The sequence below is a fragment of the Cervus elaphus genome, chromosome 28 (assembly GCF_910594005.1).
Source record: "Cervus elaphus chromosome 28, mCerEla1.1, whole genome shotgun sequence".
NCBI lineage: Eukaryota > Metazoa > Chordata > Mammalia > Artiodactyla > Cervidae > Cervus > Cervus elaphus.
In genome coordinates, this window is record NC_057842.1 from 10409350 (window position 1) to 10433880 (window position 24531).

At 39.9% G+C, this 24531-nt stretch overlaps 1 protein-coding gene and 1 long non-coding RNA gene across 3 annotated transcripts in view; one reads left to right on the forward strand and one right to left on the reverse strand.

Annotated features, from left to right (window-relative positions):
* Positions 1 to 24531, forward strand: part of ADGRB3 (adhesion G protein-coupled receptor B3) — an 850102-nt gene that overhangs the window by 60591 nt on the left and 764980 nt on the right. The window lies entirely within an intron of this gene.
* Positions 1880 to 23181, reverse strand: LOC122685489. Its single transcript, XR_006338409.1, has 3 exons — positions 23081 to 23181; positions 18255 to 18312; positions 1880 to 2315 (listed from the first exon to the last, which is right to left on the reverse strand). It is a non-coding gene; the product is annotated as an uncharacterized LOC122685489 (long non-coding RNA).

Below are 24531 nucleotides of genomic sequence, written 5' to 3' on the forward strand. Positions count from 1 at the left end.
CACTACCCACATCCTTCCATTGCTAGGCACGGTAGGAGATGCTTTTATTGTGATAAAACCTTTGTGTCACAGTGCCTGAAAAGTAACCAGTAGGAGGATTCCAGGAATCCATTCTACCTGAGGAAGGAAATGATAATATATTGATTATTCTGACTACGTGCATAGATCCCAGAAGACCGAAACTAAATGAGTCCTTTAATTACCTTCATCATAGCTGAATCTCAGATTGCCTGTGGTCATTATACTGTCAGCCAGTGTGATAGAGGCAAGACTGTCTTAGAAAGAGACAGTGGTCTTAACTGATTGCAACTGAAGTATCTTATTTATGCACATTTGACCCATTGAGACCCCATGGACTGTAGCCCTCCCTGTTCCTCTGTTCATGAAATTTCCCAGATGAGAATATTGGAGTAGGTTGCCTTTGCCTACTCTAGAGATAGGCAGTAATGAATATATGTTAGTCTCAAAATCCTAATTTACAATGGAGAACCGCTGTGTAGTATCAGGAACTATACTCAATGTCTTATGTTAATAATAACCTATAATGGAAAAGAATTTGAAAAAGAACATATATGTGCAAAACTAATCACTGCTGTACACTTGAAGCTAACACAATATTGTAAATTAACTAAACTTCAATTTAAAGATAATGAAAAAGAAAAAAAAAAAAAGACAGACGATCCTGCAAGCAAGGGACCCTAAAGCTGAAGCTTCCTCTGGCCTCTGAAAGTTTGAAATCAGATTCTCCACCTACCTTTATAAATGGACTCTAGAACTTGATTGGAGTTTATTACTGAAGTCTAAGCTTTTTTCCAGTTTCCCTGGTGGCTCAGATGATAAAGAATATGCCTGCAGTGTGGGAGAATTGGGTGTCATCCCTGGGTTGGGAAGATCCCCTGGAGAAAGGAATGATTACCCACTGCAGTATTCTTGCCTGGAAAATTCCATGAACAGAGGAGCCTGGCGGGCTAGAGTCCATGGGGTCACAAAGAGTCAGCCATGACTTAGCAACTAACCTAGAAACACAAGCTTTTCTCTGTGATTATGTAATCCCCTTATTGATGATTTCCCATTGTCTTAATTGTTGCGTATTTTCTCCTATCACTTTACGTGCAGACACAAAAGACACCCTCAGAGTTTTTCTCCTGATGCAGTTTAAGGAGGGGAGGTGTGGTCAGGGTTCAAGTAAAGTGCCCAGAGTCTAGCTCAGCGGGAAGTTGTCAACAACCGCCCCAGGTCTGGTGGGGTCAGTGACAGAAGTCCTAGCCCCAGAGCCTGGGGGGACTGAGGCCCCAAAGGGGGCAAAGGTGGACTCACCTAGAGTTGGACCTGGACTTTTAGTCTCCTGTTGCCGCCTCCTGACTGCTGCAGTGGTCCGCTGGAGGCTCGGGGACCCTGTATTCTGCTGTTCATTGAGTACAGAGCAGAGCAGAGAAGGGCAGGCAATGAAATGGTGGGGGGGAGGGGTGCAAACCAGAATTAACCAGCATAGGCACCAAATACCCTACAATAAAATCTTGAATAATGCAGATTACTATTTGATTACCTGGGTACATGTCTATGTGAATTTTTAACATTACCGTTAACTAAACTCTCTTTATCATAATCGAGGGGCTTCCCAGGTGGTCCAATGGTAAAGAATCAGCCTGTGTGAGTGCAGGAGACACAGAGAATTGGTCCCATCCCTGATTTGGGAAGATCCCCTAGTGTAGGAAATAGCAACCCAATCCCGTTTTCTTGCCTGGAAAATTCCATGGACAGAGGAGCCGTAGGGTGGCAGAGAGTCTGACACAGTTGAGCACACACACATGCACACCACTAACTGAAACTCCATGAAAAAGAAAGCAACGCCGTTACAGTTTTTATTTGGTTTATTTTGTTGCCTATTCTTTTTTTTTTTTTTTTTTTATGATGGGGGCTAAAAGAAAAGGATACAAAAAGAAGTTCGTAGGTGGTATTGTTACCCAACCAAATTGCATCCACTTGCCAGAGTGCCCAGTAAAGCCAGTCTACTGACATGGGCTTGTGGTGAAGGAAAGTGCAGTGTTTATCACAGGGCACCAGAAAAGGAGCTTGGGGTACCTGTTGCTCAAAAAATCCAAACTCTCTGATGGGGTTTCACCAAAGCACGTTTACAGGCCAGCTGAAGGAGGGTGGTTGCAGGGTATGTGATCATCTATGCACAATTCTCTGAATGGTTGATGGTGAGGTAACAGGGTGACATCACAGGGGTTAACATCAGGCTCCGGTAAGTCTGGGGGCTACGTGCTCATGGTCAAGTCATTAACTTCTTCCACTGGGTGAGGTTTTAGCATCTATAAAACAACCAAGGAAATGTGCATCACGTACTGTTATCTGCGAACTTCATGGAGGAACCAAAGGTTCTGTGACTGCATTTGGCTAATGTCCTGTTTGCATTGTTATCTATTCTCCTGATCTGACTGCTACTCTTGTCATTACCTGTTCACATCCTTGCAGTCATTAAGTATGGAGGCAAGACTTTGTGACTCAGGTGGGGCCCGGGAGACTTCAGCTCTTCCGTAGGCAGAGGACATGTGGGGAAAGGTCTGTCTTGGGAAGGGCCATAGGGTCCTGATCGGTTATAATGTGAAGTCATACGATCATGCAATATTGAGGGATTTATTACTAAACATGTTTGTGAAGAATGCATGTTTATCAAAGGGCAGTGAATTATATTTTAAGCACACAATGAATCCTCCTGCAAACACAGACCCCTGACATCCTGGCCAGCCTACGGACAGCATTTTGATGGCCTCTTCTCATGTCCTTTGACATTCCTGGTCCTTATACCTACAGCTCCTGCACCATCAGCTTTCCAGGTGGCGCAGTGGTAAAGAATCCTTTTGCCAATGCAGGAGATGCTAGAGATGTGTGTTTGATCTCTGGATGAGGAAGATCGCTGGAGGAGGCAATGGCAATCCACTCCAGTATTCTTGCCTGGAAAATTGCATGGACAGAGGAACCCGGTGGGCTACAGTCCATGGGGTTGCAGATGGTTGGACACGACTGAGGGTCTGGTCACACACACACCTGCACCATCGACTTCCGAGAGATCACTCCTGAGTCCTTGTCCAGTGTGTTGATGAGAATAGGCTTTCGTGGGTGTGACAGAAACGCCTTTCTCAGCCAGGGAGAGGCAACCTTGCCCTTCCTCCCTGAGTTCCTGGATAGTGCAATCTGAGAAGAAGTGAATAATTAGTGTGGGTGCAAATCTTAGCCTTTATGTGCTACTGAGCTGCTGGGAGCAATGTGTGGGGCTAACTGCAATTCTGGTGTGTGTGTGGGAGGTTTGTCCCCGAAAGGTTTGGAGATATTATAATGCCCCTTTGTTAGTTTGTGTGTTTTTGAAGCATGGAAACATAGCTTAACATATATTTAGGGGCTACAAGTTTCCTCCTCTAAAAAGTTAAATCTTGAAAGGACTCCTTTTTGGGTGACATAATAATAGGTTTGCTGCCATCAGAATAAATGTTTCTGCCCACTGGTATGCTTTCCATAAACAAAATCAAATTCCTTTTATGTTTTAAATATATAGAAAAACTTAGAAGAAAAGTTTGCATTTCTAACCCCTGAATAATGTTAAGTCATCGGTTCCCTTGGGGTTATGGATGAATGTAGATGTTTGATTTAGAAAAGTTTCAATTTGATTCACTTGACTGGTTTTCTGAGATTGGGCTTGACCCCCAAGCCTGACTTTAATAATATGCACTTGGATAGGAACTCCCTTGTGTAGGAACGAAATACATTTACACAAATTAAACTATTAAATTCTGTTTGGTATGTAGCATATAATGGGCACCTCAAATGTGACAGTTCCCTTCTTTCACATTTTCACCATGTTTGACTATTTTATGTCTGTTTTTCTATTCATTCCATAAAGAAGCCACTCTGGGTTATGCTTTATTTTACTTTTCTCTTTCATCCTACTGGGCTACGTGGTGATCTTTCTTGCAGCCTTGATTGTATGAGATCTGCCAGCACTCAGTCGGTATTCTGTGAGAGTTGTTCCACATGTAGGTGTATTTTTGAGTATTTTTGGGAGGAGATAAGCTCCATGTCCTTCTGTTCCACCATCTTGATCTCCACCCCTGGGTTATACTTTTCTTAAGGAAAGGAATAAATTATTCAAAGAGTTAAAAAAGAGTAGCAATAATCATTTTATGAAATGAAGAGAATATTTTTTTCTAGACAAGTAGGTGCTTTAAAAATGCCACAATTATTTTACATCTTTTAAGGTCTTGATAAATATTTGCCAAAAATTCTTTTCACTGATTTTCATTCATTTATTATTGCTGTAGACTTTAGGACAAAGTAGATTAAAATACTCATAGGTTTAGATGTAATCATGAGCCCATTTTGGTTGTAGGTGTGTCTGTTGAATACTAGACTGGATCTTGAAATGGAACGTGTTGTATAGAAGACGTGACTATTTTTCTTAAATACTGCCTGAATTGTGCTGGGCATTGTGGTGGGTTCTCATCATGTTTGCTCTCTTCTCTCTGAAAATAGCTGCTGACTTTGCAAGCGCCTAAGGCACAGCTGCAGGAACCTTCCAGAGCCTCGGAGCAAGGAACTTGCATTTGGTCAATTGACAGATGAATATTCAGTGTCTGAGTTTTATTCCTCTAGGGGAAATTTTAAAATTTATATGTCTGTGACAATCAGAAGCTTACATACACTGGTGGAAATTTCGTTACCTCTCTGTTAGTGTTAGTTATCTCTGTTGGTGGACTTCCCAGAATGAAGACCATGTATTTAAATTTAATGTATTAAATATGCACCCACCCAAGTGTAACAGATTTGAAAAGCACTGATTCTTTAATTGTGACTTTCCTATCCAGCAGTCTTAGGTATGACATCACTGGAAAGATATTAATATAATTTTCTTAAATTCATATTTTATATCATTAATAAATGTATCCAGTGGTCATGTATGGATGTGAGAGTTAGATTGTGAAGAAAGCTGAGTGCCAAAGAAATGGTGCTTTTGAACTGTGATGTTGGAGAAGACTCTTGAGAGTCCCTTGGACTGCAAGGAGATCTAACCAGTCCATCCTAAAGGGAATCAGTCCTGGGTGTTCATTGGAAGGACTGATGCTGAAGCTGAAACTCCAATACTTTGGCCACCTCACATGAAGAGTTGACTCATTGGAAAAGACCCTGATTCTGGGAGGGATTGGAAGCAGGAGGAGAAGGGGACGACAGAGGATGAGATGGTTGGATGGCATTAGCGACTCGATGGACATGAGTTTGAGTAAACTCTGGGAGTTGGTGATGGACAGGGAGGTCTGGTGTGCTGCAATTCATGAGGTCGCAAAAAGTTGGACACGACTGAGTGACTGAACTGAACTGAACTGAACTGATAATTATGAAAGAAAGAGGATTTTAATATTTATTCCTAGAATAATTTCAAATATATTCCCTAGGAAACTTAAAATAGGGTAAACATTTCCTAATGTTTCAAGTAACTATGCAAAATCTCTTGAAATCAGTTTTTTTAGAGTCCATTAACTTTGATGTCATTTAAAATGCTGTTTACATATAGAATAACTACTTTGATTATTCCCTAGGATGTTAATTTGGTGTTTAGAGTAATGAAATCTGCTTTCTTCCACATTTAAAATTGCAGAGGAAAAAAAAAGGCAAAGAACAGTACTACTGTAAGCTTGGATACTGAAAAAATGTGATCCATGCTTCTCAAATGCTATTTATGCTACTAAACTTCAAGTGCTTTTTTTTTTTTTAAGAAGTTAGGCACTACATTGAAATGTTCCAGATGTTATACCATTTCTCGTTAGAAAATACCTGAAGTATGCCAGAGGTTACTTAAACTTGTGCTGTAGCTACCCAAAAGCCCATGAAACATTCATCAGCAATGATCCTTAACTAATGTTGAAATCAAGCTAGCAAGGGATACCTTAGGGATATTCTGCGGTGGTTGTTGAGACCAATATTGTCTGTTGAAATTTATCAGACATTTCATTGCTGTATGTGTTACTAGAATTTGAAATTGATAGAATTTTGAAACTCAATATCATTGTTTTAAAAAGTTTGCCTTTTCGCTCTCACTCCTTTGAGATGTTGGAAAATGATTTTTCCTGCTGCAAAGAGGGCTGTAAAGCGAAATGAAAGCGGAGGCTACTGGTGCAGAGAGCGTTCCCTCCTTAAAAATGTCAACAGTGAAATAATGTTTTCAAACGGGCTCTTGAGATGACATATCTAAAACCACATACAGGGAAAAAAAAAAAAAGTTGTTGGTTGGTTCTTCTGTGACTGCTCAGTTTCATGGAATCAATTCAAGGAAATTTAGAAGCTGCAAACAGACAGCATGTTCAATTTTAAAGGTAACTGAGTTTAAGGAAGGAAATAATAGTGGGAAATTGCTGGAGATCAGATTTTTCTTAATAAAATCTCCACTCTGTTGTGAGTTTAATGGGTGATATAGTTCATTGACCACATTTTTCCTCATATGTCCCTATAATTCCAACTCTAGGGCTTTGGCTTATGAAAATGAATTGTGCAACAGAGAGAGTAAATGAAATGAATTACCAGGCTTGGGGTTTGGCCATCTATTGAAACATACCCTGTATGTCATGAGTCTTATGAGAAGAACATTGCAATATTTTACAGATAGTCTTCAACATTTAAGAAATTATTGAGAAGATAGTGCTAGAGTCTTCCATATTTTATAATATTAATCAGTTAACTAGAACATAGCCCATCACTCCTGATTCCTTAGGAACAGTTTTGGATTTGATTAAAATTAAGTAATGCATGATACCCTCTATTCTTTAGTGGTTTTTCCAATTATGTACATTGGTTTTTGATTTTCATGTATACTTGTGCCTGTGAACTGCTAAAATAATTTTTTTTCATCCTGAATTTATGATATCAGCAGGACTGGATGTTCTATACTAATCAACAAATTAGATGCACATTAATCACCAGGAACACATGGCACCTACCCCCCAATTTGGAAAGCATTCAAAAGTTTCATTTGTGAATTTGGCACTGTTGACAAAATGGCCTTTTTTTTTTTTTTTTTTTTGCACAAGGCATAATGCCAGGGGCCTGGTGAATTGACATATTAAACCCTACTTGTAAGGAAGTATGAAGGGTATGAGTATCATTTCTCAGCTTGGGTGGTAAGACATATAGAACCATTTGGAATCACCATCAATTAGCATGGCAGAAACCCAACTTCAGTGACTTTCTGATCCAGCCCTTGCCTCTCAGCTCCCTGAGATTTATCCAACTTTGAGGTAAGTGGCGCTAAGATATGGCTATGGAAGTGGGGTGGAGGGAAGATGTGTGTGGAGGCTCATCTGTCTTGTTTTCAGTCCTCTGCCTGTGGACACAGACGTCTGCTGAGATGGCCGTCATGCCATATGGCCCTAGACTATGATTCCCATAGATAACCTCAGGGACATGCTGTGTTTGTGTCAGATCAGCCTCTTCAGGTCTGGAGCCCTCTCCATTTTCATAGTTGGCAGCCATTTGACTGTTCCCAAGCTACATCAGGGAAAGGAAGTACATCCTTTGTGCTTTTCAAAACACCAGCAATTGCCTACTTCCACTGCATCTGCAGATCCCTGAATTAGAATCTTCTTCCTCCCCAGACCATGGTTTCTGTCTTTAGAGAACCCATCAGTCTCCTTAGGTCCTCTTCTCCTCAGTGTTGTGGGTACATCTGGGACTTCTATGTGCCCATGTGTTTAAACTTTCAAAAATTAAAATCAGGAATACTTCTTTTCTATGTTGGGTTGTTTTCCATCTCCTGTTATCAGGCAGCAGGCATAGTGTAGTCTGTTGTTCCGTTCAGTCGCTCAGTCATGTCCGACTCTTTGCGACTCCATGGACCACAGCATGCCAGACCTCCCCGTCCAACACCAACTCCCGGAGTCCACCCAAACTCATGTCCATCGAGTTGGTGATGCCATCCAGCCATCTCATTCTCTGTCATCCCCTTCTCCTCCTGCCCTCAATCCCTCCCAGCATCAGGTTCTTTTCCAATGAGTTAGTTCTTCGCATCAGGTGCCCAAAGTATTGGAGTTTCAGCTTCAACATCAGTCCTTCCAATGAACACCCAGGACTGATCTCCTTTAGGATGGACTGGTTGGATCTCCTTGCAGTCCAAGGGACTCTCAAGGGTCTTCTCCAACACCACAGTTCAAAAGCATCAATTCTTCGGCGCTCAGCTTTCTTCACAGTCCAACTCTCACATCCATACATGACTAATGGAAAAACCATAGCTTTGACTAGATGGGCCTTTGTTGGCAAAGTAACATCTCTGCTTTTTAATATGCTGTCTAGGTTGGTCATAACTTTCCTTCCAAGGAGTGAGTGTCTCTTAGTTTCACGGTCTGCCGTGATGCTGCCCATTCGGTATGCTGTGATGATTCTCGATCTAAGCCATCCAGCGTGGCAGCCCCTGGCTACGTGTGCCTGTTGGTTGCTTGAAGTGTGCCCAGTGTGACTCAGAAACTGAAGTTTAATTCTGCTTGGTTTTAATTTACATTCAAATTGCCACATGTGGCTAGTGTCTAGCACAGGTAACTGCTTGAATGTGAGAAATGACAAAGCTTTTAAAGAAATGACTATATTGCTAAATATCTTGCAGTCCTAAAACTGTGTCTGAGACGTGCTATATGGCATGTCAGATATGAATTTGACTCATTGTGGCTGCAACTGCTTGCAGAAAAACTTGTCCCTCTTTCTCAATAGATTCTCCTTGTGCTCCTCTCTCACTGATGGGTGCAGGCGGCTGGGAGGGAGAGCAGATGGGAACCAACCTAAACTTTCAGTGAAAGATCTCTTCTGACTAAATTCCCCATCTTTCATGAGATGCCTTTCCTTTATTTTCCAGGAAGGTATCAGGATGTGAGAGAAAGCCTACAGATAGGTGTAGGGAATGGGTCCCCTGGATTGTGTGCAATCTCTGTGTCTCTCCTAGACCCTGGGACTGGAGAGGTCTGGTGTCCGGGCATGGCTTACCCCCTGCTGCCAAAGTCTACAGCGGCTGGGACTCCCAGTCTGTTCTTGATGGCTCTCACTGTTGGTCACCTCTCCTAGTCTGAGGGGATCAGACTGCTGCTGTCTCGGTCAGCACTGATGAAGATCTCTGAGAGTCCAAATAGTCTCTGCATCATTTCCCAGCGTTTTGGATTCTATAGAAGCAAAATAGCAGCCTGTAGCACATTAGACATGGTGGGAGAAGGAGATGCTTGCTCGGGTGTTGTTGGCGTCTACACCTCTGGAATTCCTGTTGTGGCTTCTCTCAGCCCCTGCGATATCTGGCTGAGGTCAAAGTGTTAGTCAATTGATGGGGTCTGTTTAACTGAATCTCCTCTTCTCCTCTGGAGGCTTTCTCTTTATCTTCCTAGCTGGGTAGAACTTCTCAGAAATTCTGTTGTCACTGGTTTATAGTAAGCTTTCATGATCTGAATTAGCCAAGCTTGAGTCTTAATGTTGGGTTCTGCAACATTGTATGGAAAAGCCTGAATGAACTTTTTGACCAACCCAATACTCAAAGGGAACTTCTAAAATTTATCATTTTCTCTTTAGGGAAAGCATTTTTTCCCCCACAAATTTTTATATCACTGTGAAATCAGCTGTCTGTTTTTGAAATTAAAAGTAAATAGTTTTTCCTGCATTAGAAAAAGGATATATACAATGATATTAATAATACAGCCTCTGGATTTGGGGTTTGAAATTTTTTATACTTTGCAATGTTTTTGAAGATTGACTTTCATCACTTTTATATCCTAAAAAAAGAAAAAATCTTAAAGTGAAAGTTGTGAAATTTTTCACCACCTCATTTCACCACAACTGAATTAATGAAATAGGATAAAGAAGCTCCTGGAATTTGATATCTTATTGTTCTGACAAAAAGCAAATCTCCTGAGCTTCATTTTAAAATGTTTAAAATGAGAGTAAAATGTTTCACATTACATGAAAAATTCTGAATCATAAACATGTAATTTTAGTCCTAATGATTATAAGTAATTAAGGGACAGTTTCCAATCTGGCTCCAAAGAGTTGAACATTAAACAGTTTTAGAGATCATAAAGTGTATATGTCCCTTTGTTGAGAAAATTAGCCATTTATTTGTACATTATAGAAGATTGATATGAAGCACATCTAGCCAAAATGTAGTTAACTTTACTTGAGCTCTAAAGAAAGTCTAGAAAACCCCAGATTGTTTTGATTAATTAAAGGACAGCTCATTCTCCTGTAAATTGATGCCATCATAGTATGGTGCTTCTTATTTTGGAGAATTATCACCTGTCAGCTTAGTCAGTGGGAGAATAATAAAAAGGCTTCAGATGATGTAAAGAATCCTATGAAGATACTCTCGGCCTGAGCATGGGATGGATCAAGCCGGAGATCAAAATGTCCAACCATGATTTTATGTTAGGAAGAATACAGCTTTCAGTACTTAAACCTAAAAATGAATACTATTCTTTTTGGTGGGACATCATTTTTACATTTATGTTAACACAGATAAATGTCATAAAATTGCCGTTTCATTTTAATTAACCAGTTGTTTCATGGTTCGTTTCAGAATGGACCTCTGAAAGTAAGGACTCTGTTATTTTTAAAGTTAAAAATTTTTACATACAATCTGCTTTTTGTCATCTGCTTTGATATTCTTACTTATATTAGTGTTAAATGACTGACTTTCTTTGAGCGTGCAGAATGAAGTTTAGTTACATTATTTGCTCTCTTAAAAACACATGAAATAACTTTCTGTGCTGGTTTGCTTTTTTTCTCTCATTTACCTTAATTTTAGGAGGCTAGTTCAGTTCAGTTCAGTCGCTCAGTCGTGTCCGACTCTTTCCGACCCCATGAATCACAGCACACCAGGCCTCCCTGTCCATCACTAACTCCCGGAGTCTTACCCAAACCCATGTCCATTGAGTCGGTGATGCCATCCAACCATCTCATCTTCTGTTGTCCCCTTCCCCTCCTGTCCTCAATCTTTCCCAGCATCAGGGTCTTTTCAAATGAGTCAGTTCTTCTCATCAGGTGGCCAAAGTATTGGAGTTTCAGCTTCAGCATCAGTCCTTCCAATGAACACCCAGGACTGATCTCCTTTAGGATGGACTGGTTGGACCTCCTTGCTGTCCAAGGGACTCTCAAGAGTCTTCTCCAACACCACAGTTCAAAAGCATCAATTCTTTGGCACTCAGCTTCCTTCACAGTTCAACTCTCACATTCATACATGACCACTGGAAAAACCATAGCCTTGAGTAGACAGACCTTTGTTGACAAAGTAATGTCTCTGCTTTTCAATATGCTGTCTAGGTCAGTCATAACTTTCCTTCCAAGGAGTAAGCATCTTTTAATTTCATGGCTGCAATCATCATCTGCAGTGATTTTGGATCCCAGAAAAATAAAGTCAGCCACTGTTTCCACTGTTTCCCCATCTATTTGCCATGAAGTGATGGGACCGGATGCCATGATCTTAGTTTTCCGAATATTGAGCTTTAAGCCAGCTTTTTCACTCTCCTCTTTCACTTTCATCAAGAGGCTCTTTAGTTCTTCTTCACTTTCTGCCATAAGGGTGGTGTCATCTGCATATCTGAGGCTAAGTCCTTCATAATAACATTCTTTGTTGTTGACCCATTTGTGGGTTTTTTAAAATTATTATTATTTCTTAAGACTTTTATTTTTAGGTTTACAACAGAACTGAGAGAGAGACATGGAAATTTTCTTCATTTCTACTGCCCTCAGAGGCGTAACCCCCCTTTATGAGTATCCTGTACCAGAGGAGCATGTTTGTTACAATTGATGAACCTTCTTTGACGCATCATATTCACCCAAAGTCCACAGTTTAAATTACACTTCATTCATGGTGTCATCCATTTTTTGGTTAGACAAATGTATGATGACAATTATCCATTATTATTGTATCATAGTGATTATTTTTACTGCCCTAATTATCCTCTGTGCTTTGCCTATGCAAGTCTGCCCTGACCAGCCCTGGAAATTGTTGATTTTATTGTTGCCTTTTTTTTTTTTTTTACTGTCTTCACAGTTTTTCCCATTCTAGGATTTTTTATAATTGGGATTTTACATCATGTAGCCTTTTCTGATTAGCTTCCTTCTCTTAGTATGCATTTAAGTTTTATGTCTCATTTCTTTTTGTCACTGTTATTGTTTAGTTGCTAAGTCATGCCCAACTCTTTTGCGATCCCATTGACTATAGCCCGCCAGGAGCCTCTTTCCTTTGGATTCCCCAGGCAGGAATACTGGAGTGGGGTGCCAGTTTGTTCTCAGGGGGTCTTCCTGACCCAGGGGTTGAACCCATGTCTCCTGCACTGCGGGCAGATTCTTTACCACTGAGCCACCAGTGCAGCCCTCATTGCTTTTTAGCACTGAATAATATCCCAGGGTCTGGATGGACCACACTTTGTTTATCTATTTATCTACCGGAGGACATCTTGGATGCTTCCAAGCTCTGGCAATTAAGAATGAATCTGCTATAAATATCTGTGTGCAGGATTTTGGGTTGGCGTAAAATTTCAGCTCCTTTGGGTAAATACCAAGGAGTAGAATTGTTGGATGGTGTGGTAGGACTATATTTAGTTTGTTAAGAAGCTGCCAGAGTGTTCTTCACTGTGATGATGCCATTGGCACTCCCACCAGTAAAGAAGGAGAGTTCCTGTTGCTCCATTCCTCACTATCATTTGGTGGTGTCACTGTTCTGCATTTTGGCCATTCTAATAAATGATACTGGTTATTTTATTAATAATTCCAACCATCCTAGTGGAATGACCTATCTATTTGTTTAACAGACACTTTCAGCATTTTCCATGTTGCCCTGATTCCCAGACATGTTACTCTTCTTTGCTGTTGAATATTTTCAAGTTCATGTAATTTGTAATCAGAGGAACGTGAGGTTGAATTGTGGCTTCACCAATTAATATTCAGATAATATTGTGCATGTTGTTTGTAAAATACACTTGAGTTTCTTCATCTGTAAAATTGGGATAATACCTGCTGTTTAAGGTTATTGTAAAGGTCAAATGGGTATGTAGATTCACACACATATACATATATATGGATTACTAAGTGCAAGTTGTTATAGCTATTACAGTTAAATTATAATATTATGATGAAGACATAATTATAATTGTGTTGTGTTTATAACTAACCAATGGAATACTAATTATATTTTAATTTTACTGAATTGCCTTCCAATTTAGAACAGTTTTGAACTGAAAGCTTTTATGTGACTGGATGTGAGAAATACTGGAAAGGTATTCCAGAAAAAGCAAGTCGTATACAAAGTTGAAATGGGACATTAATCCTTTAAGAATGTGGTAGATTATAATACAAAGAATCGCTATTAATGAGTAAAGACCAGATTGTAAAAAAGTTGATTTATACCATGGTGAATTGAATTCTTCACAAGAAATAGAAAACTCTGATTCATAGATAAGATTGTCTTATTAATCATTCTGTTTTGTTTAATCATCTTAGATCATTTGTTATTTTATTTATTTTTTCAATCTTCTTGTTTATTTCAATGATATCATTGAACATCATACCACGTGATAAACATAAAACAACACTGTACCTTTCTGAGTTAGTGATGGGCACAGGGGCATTAAACCGGTAATATAGAGAGAATGTGGTTATTAAAAATGGCATAAAAGTATACTGGAGAGAGAGCATTGGTGTTTATTCCAATCTGTGGATTAGGGGAAGGTCCATGGAGGGTACGGTTATGTGATCAGCCTTTGTGACTCAGGTAAAACAAAGCGGCAAGACGGACACAGGCGTAGGAGTAGATCCACGCACATATGTAATTTGTGCTAAGCTTCCCAGGTGACTTTTATGCTTGTCTAGTGCAGTTCAACATAGAAGTCTCTAACCATTCTGTAGTTTTTTTTTTCCTCCAGAAAAACAAATGAACATTAACAGTATTGTTTTAAAAGAAAAGATTTATGTATAATGAAATCATTTCCTTACACACTATGTATTTTGGACCACAAATACTGAAGAATCGAGTTCCATAATATGAATGGACACAAGCGCCTCCCTATTTAATACAGCTGGGGAAACTTATTCTTTGAATTAATGCTGTACAATTTGCAGACACTTCAGGCTAATTTCAGACTGATGTATCTATTTGTGTCAATTATGGCTTTGGAGGGGCTTCCTTTGTGGCTCCGCTGGCAAAGAATCCGCCTGTAATGTGGCAGCCCGGGGTTCGATCCCTGAGTTGGGAAGATCCCCTAGAGAAGGGAAAGGCTGCCCACTCCAGCATTCTGGCCTGGAGAATTCCATGGACTGGAATTCCAGTACAGTCCATGGTGTTGCAAAGTGTCTGACACGACTGAGCAACTTTCACTTTTCTCTCTTTTAACCACATCTTGGTTCAGAGTTTGATTGACGACTCATTTTTTTCCTGTGCTGTAAAAGCCACTTAAATTGGCTGTTCAATATTGTTCTGCCTCAAAAAAAAAAAAAAAAAAAAGGAAAGGAAATCATAAGTTTCCCATTCAAATGCCAGAGACACATGACACCAGGGAAATCCACCTGTTCCACTTTCATCCCTTGTCCTAGTCACTCTTTAAAGATAGTGGTGGTGTTTCTACACACCTGAGGTTTTTAGTCTGCATTAATTCTGTTTCAAACTGGGAGAAACAAAAGAGGCTGGGGATGATTGATTCTGGTTTGTAAGCAGCTGCAAGTTATCTTTCATCTGCACAGTGCACTTTATATATAAGTCTTTGAGTACATTTACTCAATTCATCCAGTTATTTTTAAACTCCTTAAGGACTTGCTTGTTGAGAGGCAGCCTGTTGTGGGGATACTCAGTCCTTCTGCCCACCACCCCCTGCAGCCCAGTGTAGCACAGGCATGGGCTAGGGAGAGATCTGAGGGCAAAAAGGGAACACTGAGGAGCTTCTTTCGAGTTCAGTGTTAAGAGTCTCTTAATATTTCCGACCCATTAATGTGTACGAAGCTGAGAGACTAGCTAATCAGCCAAGGTAGAAGTATTAATATCATAAATTTCTCATGTTAATATTTTCGTCTTTTGGAACCACTCAGAGTGGTTTCTATTTTCCTAACAGTGTTTCTGTTTTGGAAATTGTCTGATGCACTTGGCCTAAATATAAAATATGTAAGAATTCTGGATACATATATGTGTAGTTAGAACTGGCATACCATTTGTGTCCTTTTGACCATTACTTCACAGAGTACTTACAATAGATGAGTGATTTTTTAAAAAATACGTAAAAGTTGAACTTGTAGCAATATTATTGAAAGTGCCTTCTAATAACACAAGGATTTTAAAAATAATTCAAATAATTGAATAAATGTAAAAAATCATTATTGGGGATTCCTAGGTGTTTCAGTAGTAAAGAACCCACCTGCCAATGCAGGAGATGCAGCTATAATCCCTGGGTAGGGAAGATCCCTTGGAGAAGAAATGGCAACCTACTCCAGTATTCTTGCCTAGAAAATCTCATGGACAGAGGAGTCTGATGGGCTAGTCCACAGGATCACAAAGAGTCAGACACAACTGAGCATACATACACACATACAATAAATCATGATATTTATAATTTGATATTTTCAGTTTATTTTAAAAGGCATAAAAATGATATGGTTTGATAGTTGTTGGGAAAGATTGATAGGGCTTGATATTAATAAAATAGGTATAGTAATGGTAGAGTTAAGGTACAGCTGCAGCTGTTTAGTGGAAAAATCTTTCAAATTTGCTGTATGTTTGAAAAGTTCATGATAAAATTCTGGAAAAAAGTCAAATTTTGTAGATTCCAAAGCAAGTTCAATTTTGACACTCAGAATCAATGATTTATGGTTCATAATCAATATTTTGTTCTCCTGGAAGAAAAGTGAAAGTGTGGTCACTTAGTCATGTCCAACTCTTTGCAACCCCATGGACTGTAGCCCACCAGGCTCCTCTGTCCATGGGACTCTCCAGGCAAGAATACTGGAGTGGGTAGCCATTCCCTTCTCCAGGGAGTTTTCCTGACCCAGGGACTGAACCCAGGTCTCCTGCATTGCAGGCGAATTCTGTACTGTCTGAGCCACCAGGGACACCCCTAATTAGCTAAAAGTTAATAAGAAAAGCATGCTTAAATACAAGGTAACAGTCTTTTTTATACACTACCACTATTTTGTAGGACTTCAAATAACTGTAACTTTGAAATTTTGGGAGCATCATCATATATTCATAAAGGCCAGATTCATAATTGGAATGTAAGAAATTAACATTATCATTCACTACACGTAATTTCTCAGAGCGATCATGGCTGTAACTGAGGACCTTTTCATCCATTCATCTGTTGGTGGACACTTGGGTTGTCTCCATGTTTGACTTTTGTGAATGATGCTGCAGTGAACATGGAAGTACAAATATCTTTTCAGTGACCTGTTTTCATCCCATTTGATTATATACCTAGAAATGGTATTGCTGGATCATAAGGTAGTTTTATTTTTTTTTTTAAGTTTTAAAATATCGGTCCTCGGTTTTCTAAATGAAATGTTTGATAGTTGATTGAATTATTGAAATATTTTACAATATACATGTGGTACATTTTACAATGTGTTCGTTTTATAATCAGAAAAAATTAAGATATAAAAACAGAAAAAGAGACACAGAAATACAGAACAGACTTTTGAACTCTGTGGGAGAAGGTGAGGGTGGGATGTTTCAAAAGAACAGCATGTATACTATCTATGGTGAAACAGATCACCAGCCCAGGTGGGATGCATGAGACAAGTGCTCGGGCCTGGTGCACTGGGAAGACCCAGAGGAATCGGGTGGAGAGGGAGGTGGGAGGGGGGTTCGGGATGGGGAATAAGTGTAAATCTATGGCTGATTCATATCAATGTATGACAAAACCCACTGAAATGTTGTGAAGTAATTAGCCTCCCACTAATAAAAAAATTAAAAAAATGAAGGTGATGAGCACACACTTCAGAGAGTTTAAAAATTAGAGGGAAGACTGTAGTTCTGTTTAACTATTTGAGGACTCGCCATGCGGTTCTCCATTTGTCTGCATTTAATTTACAGGTAGTCCCCAATTTTTTTTTTAAATAAAATATAAGAAAGATACCCCCGGAATACTGAGGTAAGTATGATATCAAGTATCAAGGCTTATTAACCTCATGTATCATATATCTTTGTTGTTGTAAAAATTTTGCTCTGTTTTTAAATTTGGGGCATTTAGAGAATAATGCTAACCTGATTATCATTCTCAACTGAGCTTTCAAGAGTTCATTAAAAGTTAAGACGAGAACAGCATGCTCTAGGAAGCAGCTATTTTTAACAGAACCAAATTTGAATTCACCTACTTTAAAGCTTTTCACTCTTTTTAGAAAATATTTCCATCAATAATTTTTAGATTATATAAGTCTATTGAGGTCACAGTTTATAGACCCATCTCACAATGATCTGACATTTTTGCATCTTGACTAAAGTCATGAGAACCAAATTCTTTCACTTCAAGGGCATTCCAAGTAGAGAAGCAGAGTATACAGGTTTGCTTTAAATAACAAAGAAGCAAACAACCAAAGTCTCAGAATGTTCAGTTAATTGAGAGTCCTCAACTGTATATATTTATGCTTTGATTCGGTAAAAATATTTTGCTGTGTGGAAGCATCACTTTGTGGCAAAGGGCTCCTTTTAAAAGTGAAAGTTTTAAATTCCATTAAAAACAAAATCCCATAACAAGTATACTTGTGTCTTGAATTTAAATGAAAAAATAAAAACCAGTCACTGAAAGCTGTAACATCTTAGTAAATTAGTTATATCATACACAATATCTTTTAAATGTATTTATCAGTATATTATACTAGTATAGATTTCTTTAGAGAAATACTGGAAATTATTTTTGAGATCACAAACACATTTAAAAATAGTTACTGGGCTACATTTTTTGAAATGTTATGGCTGGAACAGGTCATGGATCTTTGACTCTGGTTCCCTTTATTTGGAATGTGCTTGCTTTGTTCTGTGGTACCAGCTCAGAGTCACTTTTTCTTGGTCTGTCTCCTTGTCCCTGAAGGAAACCATGGCTGATCTATGATTTTTTCCTCCCAAATATAGCACTCTATAGTGCTTACTACCATATTGACTCCTGTATTTTATGCACTAGAATCTAAGCCCAATTTGGGCAGGTATTGTTTTATGCATGGCTCATTGGGTACTGTTTACAGCCCTCTGAACACAATAGGGGTTGACTTACCCTCTGAAGCCTCCCTCTTCTCCAGGGTCATTTCAATGTCAAGCAGCATTTCAGTGGTCTTGAAAGAGAGAAAACTAATATCAGGGTCCTCCCCTTTCTTTTTCCATAATATGTGTGTTTATTTGAAGAACCATGGTGGAGTCTGTCTAGGTATATGATTCTAGGTTTCTCTGAGTCTTTCAGGAAGCAGATGCATATGTGAAGTTTTCACTGAAGGAAGTTTAACAAAGGGGTCATTTAGAGGTGGAAAGGGTTGAGTTGGCCAACCTCAGATAGGAAGCGCTCACTGAGGGACTAATGTTAAAGAGAAAAAACTGGACAGTAGTCATGGCAGCAAAACCAGGTTTTATTCAGGAACTGTTGAAATAGAGGAAGAGGGTCCTCAAAACAAACTCTGAATACAGCATGGACAGTGGGGATTTATTGCCCAGGGTGGAGTCAGTCCATGGAAAATTACTAAGTGGAGGAAGGGGAATGTTTGGCTCAACTGACCCAACAAGATTTTTGCTGAAGGTGGGCTGGAGTGATCGGGTATCACCTGGGGGATCGAGGGATGAGGAACTTGGTCAGATATCAAGGTGATCAGATACGGAGGATGGGAAATTCTCCGTATAGTGACTTTGCAGAATTTTTGCTACAATGGGCAACACAGAGATGGACACGGAAGTCCAAAATGTGAACAGTAAAACCTAATTTATAATTGCAAGGTTGAAAGAAAATATATGACACTTAGCATCAGTTCAGTTCAGTTGCTCAGTCATGTCCAACTCTTTGCGACCCCGTGGACTGCAGCACACCAGGCCTCCGTGTCCATCACCAGCTCCAGGAGTTTACCCAAACTCAGGTACATTGAGTTGGTGATGCCATCCAACCATCTCATCCTCTGTCGTCCGCTTCTCCTCCTGCCCTCAATCTTTCCCAGCATCAGCGTCTTTTCCAATGAGTCAGCTCTTCACGTCAGGTGGCCAAATTATTGGAGTTTCAGCTTCAACATCAGTCCTTCCAATGCACACCCAGGACTGATCTCCTTTAGGATGGACTGGTTGGATCTCCTTGCAGTCCAAGGGACTCTCAAGAGTCTTCTCCAACACCACAGTTCAGAAGCATCAATTCTTCTTTCTGCACTCAGCTTTCTTTATAGTCCAACTGTCACTTAGCATAAGTCCCTATAATTTCCTTGTTGTTGGTGTTCCAAGCATAGGCATAATTTGAATCTATGAGTTTCTATACTTTGAACTTTCCTCTGATTTGAGAGTTACCACATACTTCAAAAATATCAAGAATGGGCTGAAGTGAAAGATACGGCAGTGTGATTAATGCAGAAAAACAATTTGGTGAATTTAAACTTTTGCTTTACCTAGCCCATGAGAAAGAGAAGCTGATTGTGAACAAGGCAGGGGCTGTGTGTGCACAGAACGGCTGTCCGTCTGTGTGTTTGTGTGGCTGGGGTTACTGGATAGCTCTGAGCCAGGCTGGGGGTGTTCACGTCCTGGATCTGCCACTGACTACCTCTGTGATCCTCAGCAAGTTATGTAACATCTCTGTGTGCTCATTTCCACATCTGTAAATACAGGTAATATCATTTGTCATGGAATAAGATGAGATATACAAGTTCTGAGAACGAGTCCTGGGATGTAATAAAGATTTATTTGATATTATTATTATTCCATGGATATGTAATAATTTTAATGCATACATGTTGTTATATATCCAGCTATAAGTAATTCAGTTATAATTAAGCTTGTTTTGAATAAAGGAGTTTGCTGATAATGACTATACCAGTGACAAACAGGTCTCTCTCTATTTCTGTATAGCCTATTTGAACTGATCATCTGATGGATTATATTGATATTAGCCTTGAAACAAAGCTGAAATAGAGTTTAAATTACATCTTTTTAGATTAATTGTGCTCTGTAGATATTTTCCTTCCTAGCATTGCATCTGTATTGTATATCCAAATGCCTTAAGAAACTCCTTTGGTTAAATATTTTTCTGTTAACGTGACGTAAAATCATTTGTGTATGTATGCATGCATGTATGTGGATGCATGTATATGTGTGTGTATGTTTAGAAGAGATGATTTTCAGGTATATATAATTTATTATTATAAAAAACTATACTCTGAAAATGAGTTTATTTTTACCCTTGTATCAGTTGTTTCTAGCTTACATGTTCAATTAATATAATCCAATAAAATAGGCTAAAGATTAGGATATAATTTCATGTAAGTATGAGATGAAGTAATTATACTTATAAATTATTAAGAAATAACTTTTGTTGTTATTCAAAATAAATTTATCAAGTCATTATAATTGTATTAACTAATGGAGAATAAAGTTGGGTGAGTTATTTTTAGGAGGAATTCTAGCAATGTTACGATCTGTAAGAAATTATTCTGACCCCCACCCCCAACCCCCACTTGCACCCTGATCAGAGTGATAACACCCAGATTCTTGGTTTTCCTCAGTCAGTAGAAGTTGCTAAGAGGCCAGACAAGAAATTGAAGCAAGCTTTTATTGGGACCCCTGCTGCAGCAGTGAGCAGTGAGTGAAAGTTACTCAGTCATGTCTGACTCTTTGCTATCCCATGGACTGTAGCCCACCAGGCTCCTCGGTCCATGGAATTCTCCAGGCAAGAATACTGGAGTGGGTAGCCTTTCCCTCTTCCAGGGGATCCTCCCAACCCAGGGATCAGATCCAGGCCTCCCGCATTGCAGGCAGATTCTTTACCATCTGAGCCACCCAGGAGAGGCAGTAAAAATGAGTAGCAGGTTCCCTTGCAGTCTCCCCAGGGTGAGATGAGTGGGTTCCTTATAGGGGTGAGGGTGGCAGTGTTTCCAGGGGTCCCTGGTGTTGAGTGCAGGGCCAAATGCATAGTACCTTGCTTTTGCTCCCAATACCCTGATTCTGTCCCCGCTTTTCAGAAGTGACAGTTGGATTTTTTTTTTTGGGGACTATTTTGTATCTTGTTGCCCATAATTTTTCCCCACTGCACAAGTGCACAGTTATTTTTAGTCCCTTTTAGTTTCTTTGTATTCTGTTGACTGAGGAGACATTTGTCCAGGAACAAGCACTGTAACAAATTATCCCCAGTCCCTGGGCCCAGCCTGCCTCAAGAGCACTGGCCTGTTTGCACACTAAACAGGAGTGCAAAGGAAAGACATTCTCCACCAACATTTCTAAAGGGCTCAGTTCATGGACACATACAGTCCATAAAATTAGCAGAAGTTTGGGACATCTCCCAGTAAGTTTTTAAAATACAAAAACTAAAGATACTTCTGATGAAAGAGTTCTGCCTTTTAAAAGATCTTAACCACTGACACCTGTGCTGAATATTTGAAAAAATATTTTGAATTATTTCAAGAGTAACTAAGAAAAAGATAATGGCTGACTCTTGATATATGTCAGATTTGAAGCTTCACTTGTTCTCATTTTAAAAATAGTTTTATCTTACAAAAAATTAAGCAAATGTTTCATAACTGGTGTGTTAACTTCTGAAAGTGAGCTTTTTTTTTTTTTTAAAGATTTTGGCTCATATCAGTGCCTATTATCAATCTGTACCTAATTTTTTTACTTAATAGCACTGAAATAAGAAAAAAACTGTTCTGCCTCACTCAGGGGCACATTCACTGGGGCTGGAATGAAAGGAAATGCATTTCTCAGGCACTCCTTGAGTGGGGATTTGTTTAAAATGTAGGTGGTTCTGCTTTAAAGCTCACTGCTCTGAACATTTTGAACCCTTTGCTTCATTAATCACATTCATTCTGATATACTTTTCAATTTAAAACAGGAGATAATTGTAATACCTTGAAGCAAATGAGATGTTATTTCAATAATTAAACCCAAAATGAGATGCCAACACATTAGCCCCTCTGCTGTGTCTGCCTGTTAATAGGGACTTGCATTCCCATTGGTCACACTGATTCCTTTCTTTTCCAGTTGAGGTGGAAGTACTGCATACTAATTGTATTCTAATGCCTTTTATAAGAGGTAAAATGTGTGTGAAGCCCTATCACACTGTTTTAAATTAATCTAACTTTGCAAAAATTATAATAATTATATGACATGTTGCTTTCATCCCATGCAAATATGCATCAGATTTAAGAAAATAATTTTACATAACAATCAGGTTACTTGAATACTAAGTGCATGCTTTCTCACTAATGAATTTGTTGGTAGAATCAGGAGGCTTTTTATTAGCTTTCTCAAGCTTCAGAAACTCAGTGTTTAAAATGGGCCTCAGCATTTCGACTGAGAGTAAGAGCCTATGGACTTGGTTGGCTGTGCCAAGAGGAGAAAGCATCTATTTTCTCAAAATAGTGTGATATTTTGGAGGGGGTATATCATTTTCATCAGGGACACAGCTCCTATATTAAATAGGATATGTTAACTAAACTGGGATATATTGTTTATGTCAGACTACATAGGCAAACGGAAGTTTCTGTTTATAGAAGTGACCTAACTTAAGTGACCTACGATTTTTCTTAACTATTAATACTTCTGGTGAATGGGTTTTCCTCTTGGTGAAGATTATCATGCTCTTTGTTTCCTAAGAAGCTAAAAACCACTAAGTTTTTCCTGCCCCTTATTTTAATGCTTGTTTATGCCGTTATCTCAAATTTTACCTTAATAACAATAAAAACCGTAGTAAAAAATAACTGACACATATTAACACTTACTGAATCCTTCCTGAGTGATGGACTCTGTGCTTAATGCTTTGGAAGATTGCTGCTCCAATCCTCACAAAAAAACATATAAAAGGGATATTCTTATTATCTATATTTTCTAAGCAAAGAACCCAGGACCACTGGTGGTGGAGTCACTTACCTGAAGTCCTGCAGCAAATGTGCACAGAGCTTGTCTGGCTCCAGGACTCAAGCTGTCGACTTCGCCATCATCCTGAGCTGACGGGGGCAGGTGGATGCTGAGAGGGCAGAATCAACACTCTTACCAGAAGAATCAGAGAACCCTCATCCCCTGCAAGCCCCTTTCCTCCCCGATTCTCTTTGTGGTTTCCATTTTTTTTGCCCCCTGGCTCACCCGTGTCCAACCTGTTCTGTCTGTAGCACCTTTTATCCTGAGTGGTTGGGAGTCTCTGCTCCTGTTACCCCGGTTTGTATTGAGTGTAGCATTCTAGGGATTAGCGCCATCTGTTCTTTGGGTTTATCTGGCTCTTCTCCTGGTGGTGGATGTGCTTTTGTTTTTGTTTAAAGAAGAACCAGCTTTTGTTTCCCACAGGTACACCACTGTTACGATGTTTCTAGTTCAAGGCAGAATCTTCTTTCTTGCTGCCGCAAGGACTCTGAAGGGCTGGCCTGGGAAGGGTGCTGGTGTCCTACCCTACCCCCGAAGATGCATCTGTCCGGATCTTCCCGTAGGCCAGCAGCCCCATCCTTTTTGGCACCAGGCACTGGTTTCCTGGAAGACAGCTTTTCCAAGGACTGGGGATGTGGGATGTTTTGGGGATGATCCAAGCACATACAGATCATGTGCTAACGATCTGTGTTTGCAGCCATTGCCTAGCACTAGCGTCACCCCTTCAGATCATCAGGCATTAGAGTCTCATAAGCAGTGCGCCACCTAGACCCATCACACGCGTGTGTTGTTCATGGTAGGGGTTCACGTTACTAGGAGAATCTAGTGCCTCTGTTGATCTGACAGAAGGCGGACCACAGGCAGTAATGCAAGTGATGGTGAGCAGCCATATACGCAGGTGAAGTTCCTCACCCTCACACCTCCGCTGTGGCCAATTCCTGACAGGCCCCAATTGGCTGGGGACTCCGCTTGTAGGCCATTGTTTAATAGGAACTGCTAATGATCAGAGAGCATCCCTGGCTTCCACCCTCCTTTCAGAGCCTTAGATTAGGGGATGGCTCTGCCTGCAGGCTTCCCATCCCTCCCATACCTTAGGTTCAACTGACTGGGCTTCATGGAAGTTGAACTCCCAGACCAGACGTGTACACTGATCCTTTTAAATCTTCCTGGGGCCTCACCCCACCCCCCTGCAGTAGTTTGCTTCCTGGGACCCCCTTGTCTTTCCTCCTTGCCTTCCATTTCTTGAAATAAATGAAAGATTTTAGTGAGAAAGTTCACTGTTGTGTTTCCCGCTCTCCATTCTGACCCTCAACCTGCTGTGAATTAACCCCGGGAATCTCCATCTATAGCTGTACATTCTTGTTTCTCCCCCAGGCCAGTTCTCTTAGACAGTTGATACGATCATTTTCTTTCCAGATCCCAGATCCACAACTCGGGGCCCTGTTTCCTTCCTTCCGCCAAGG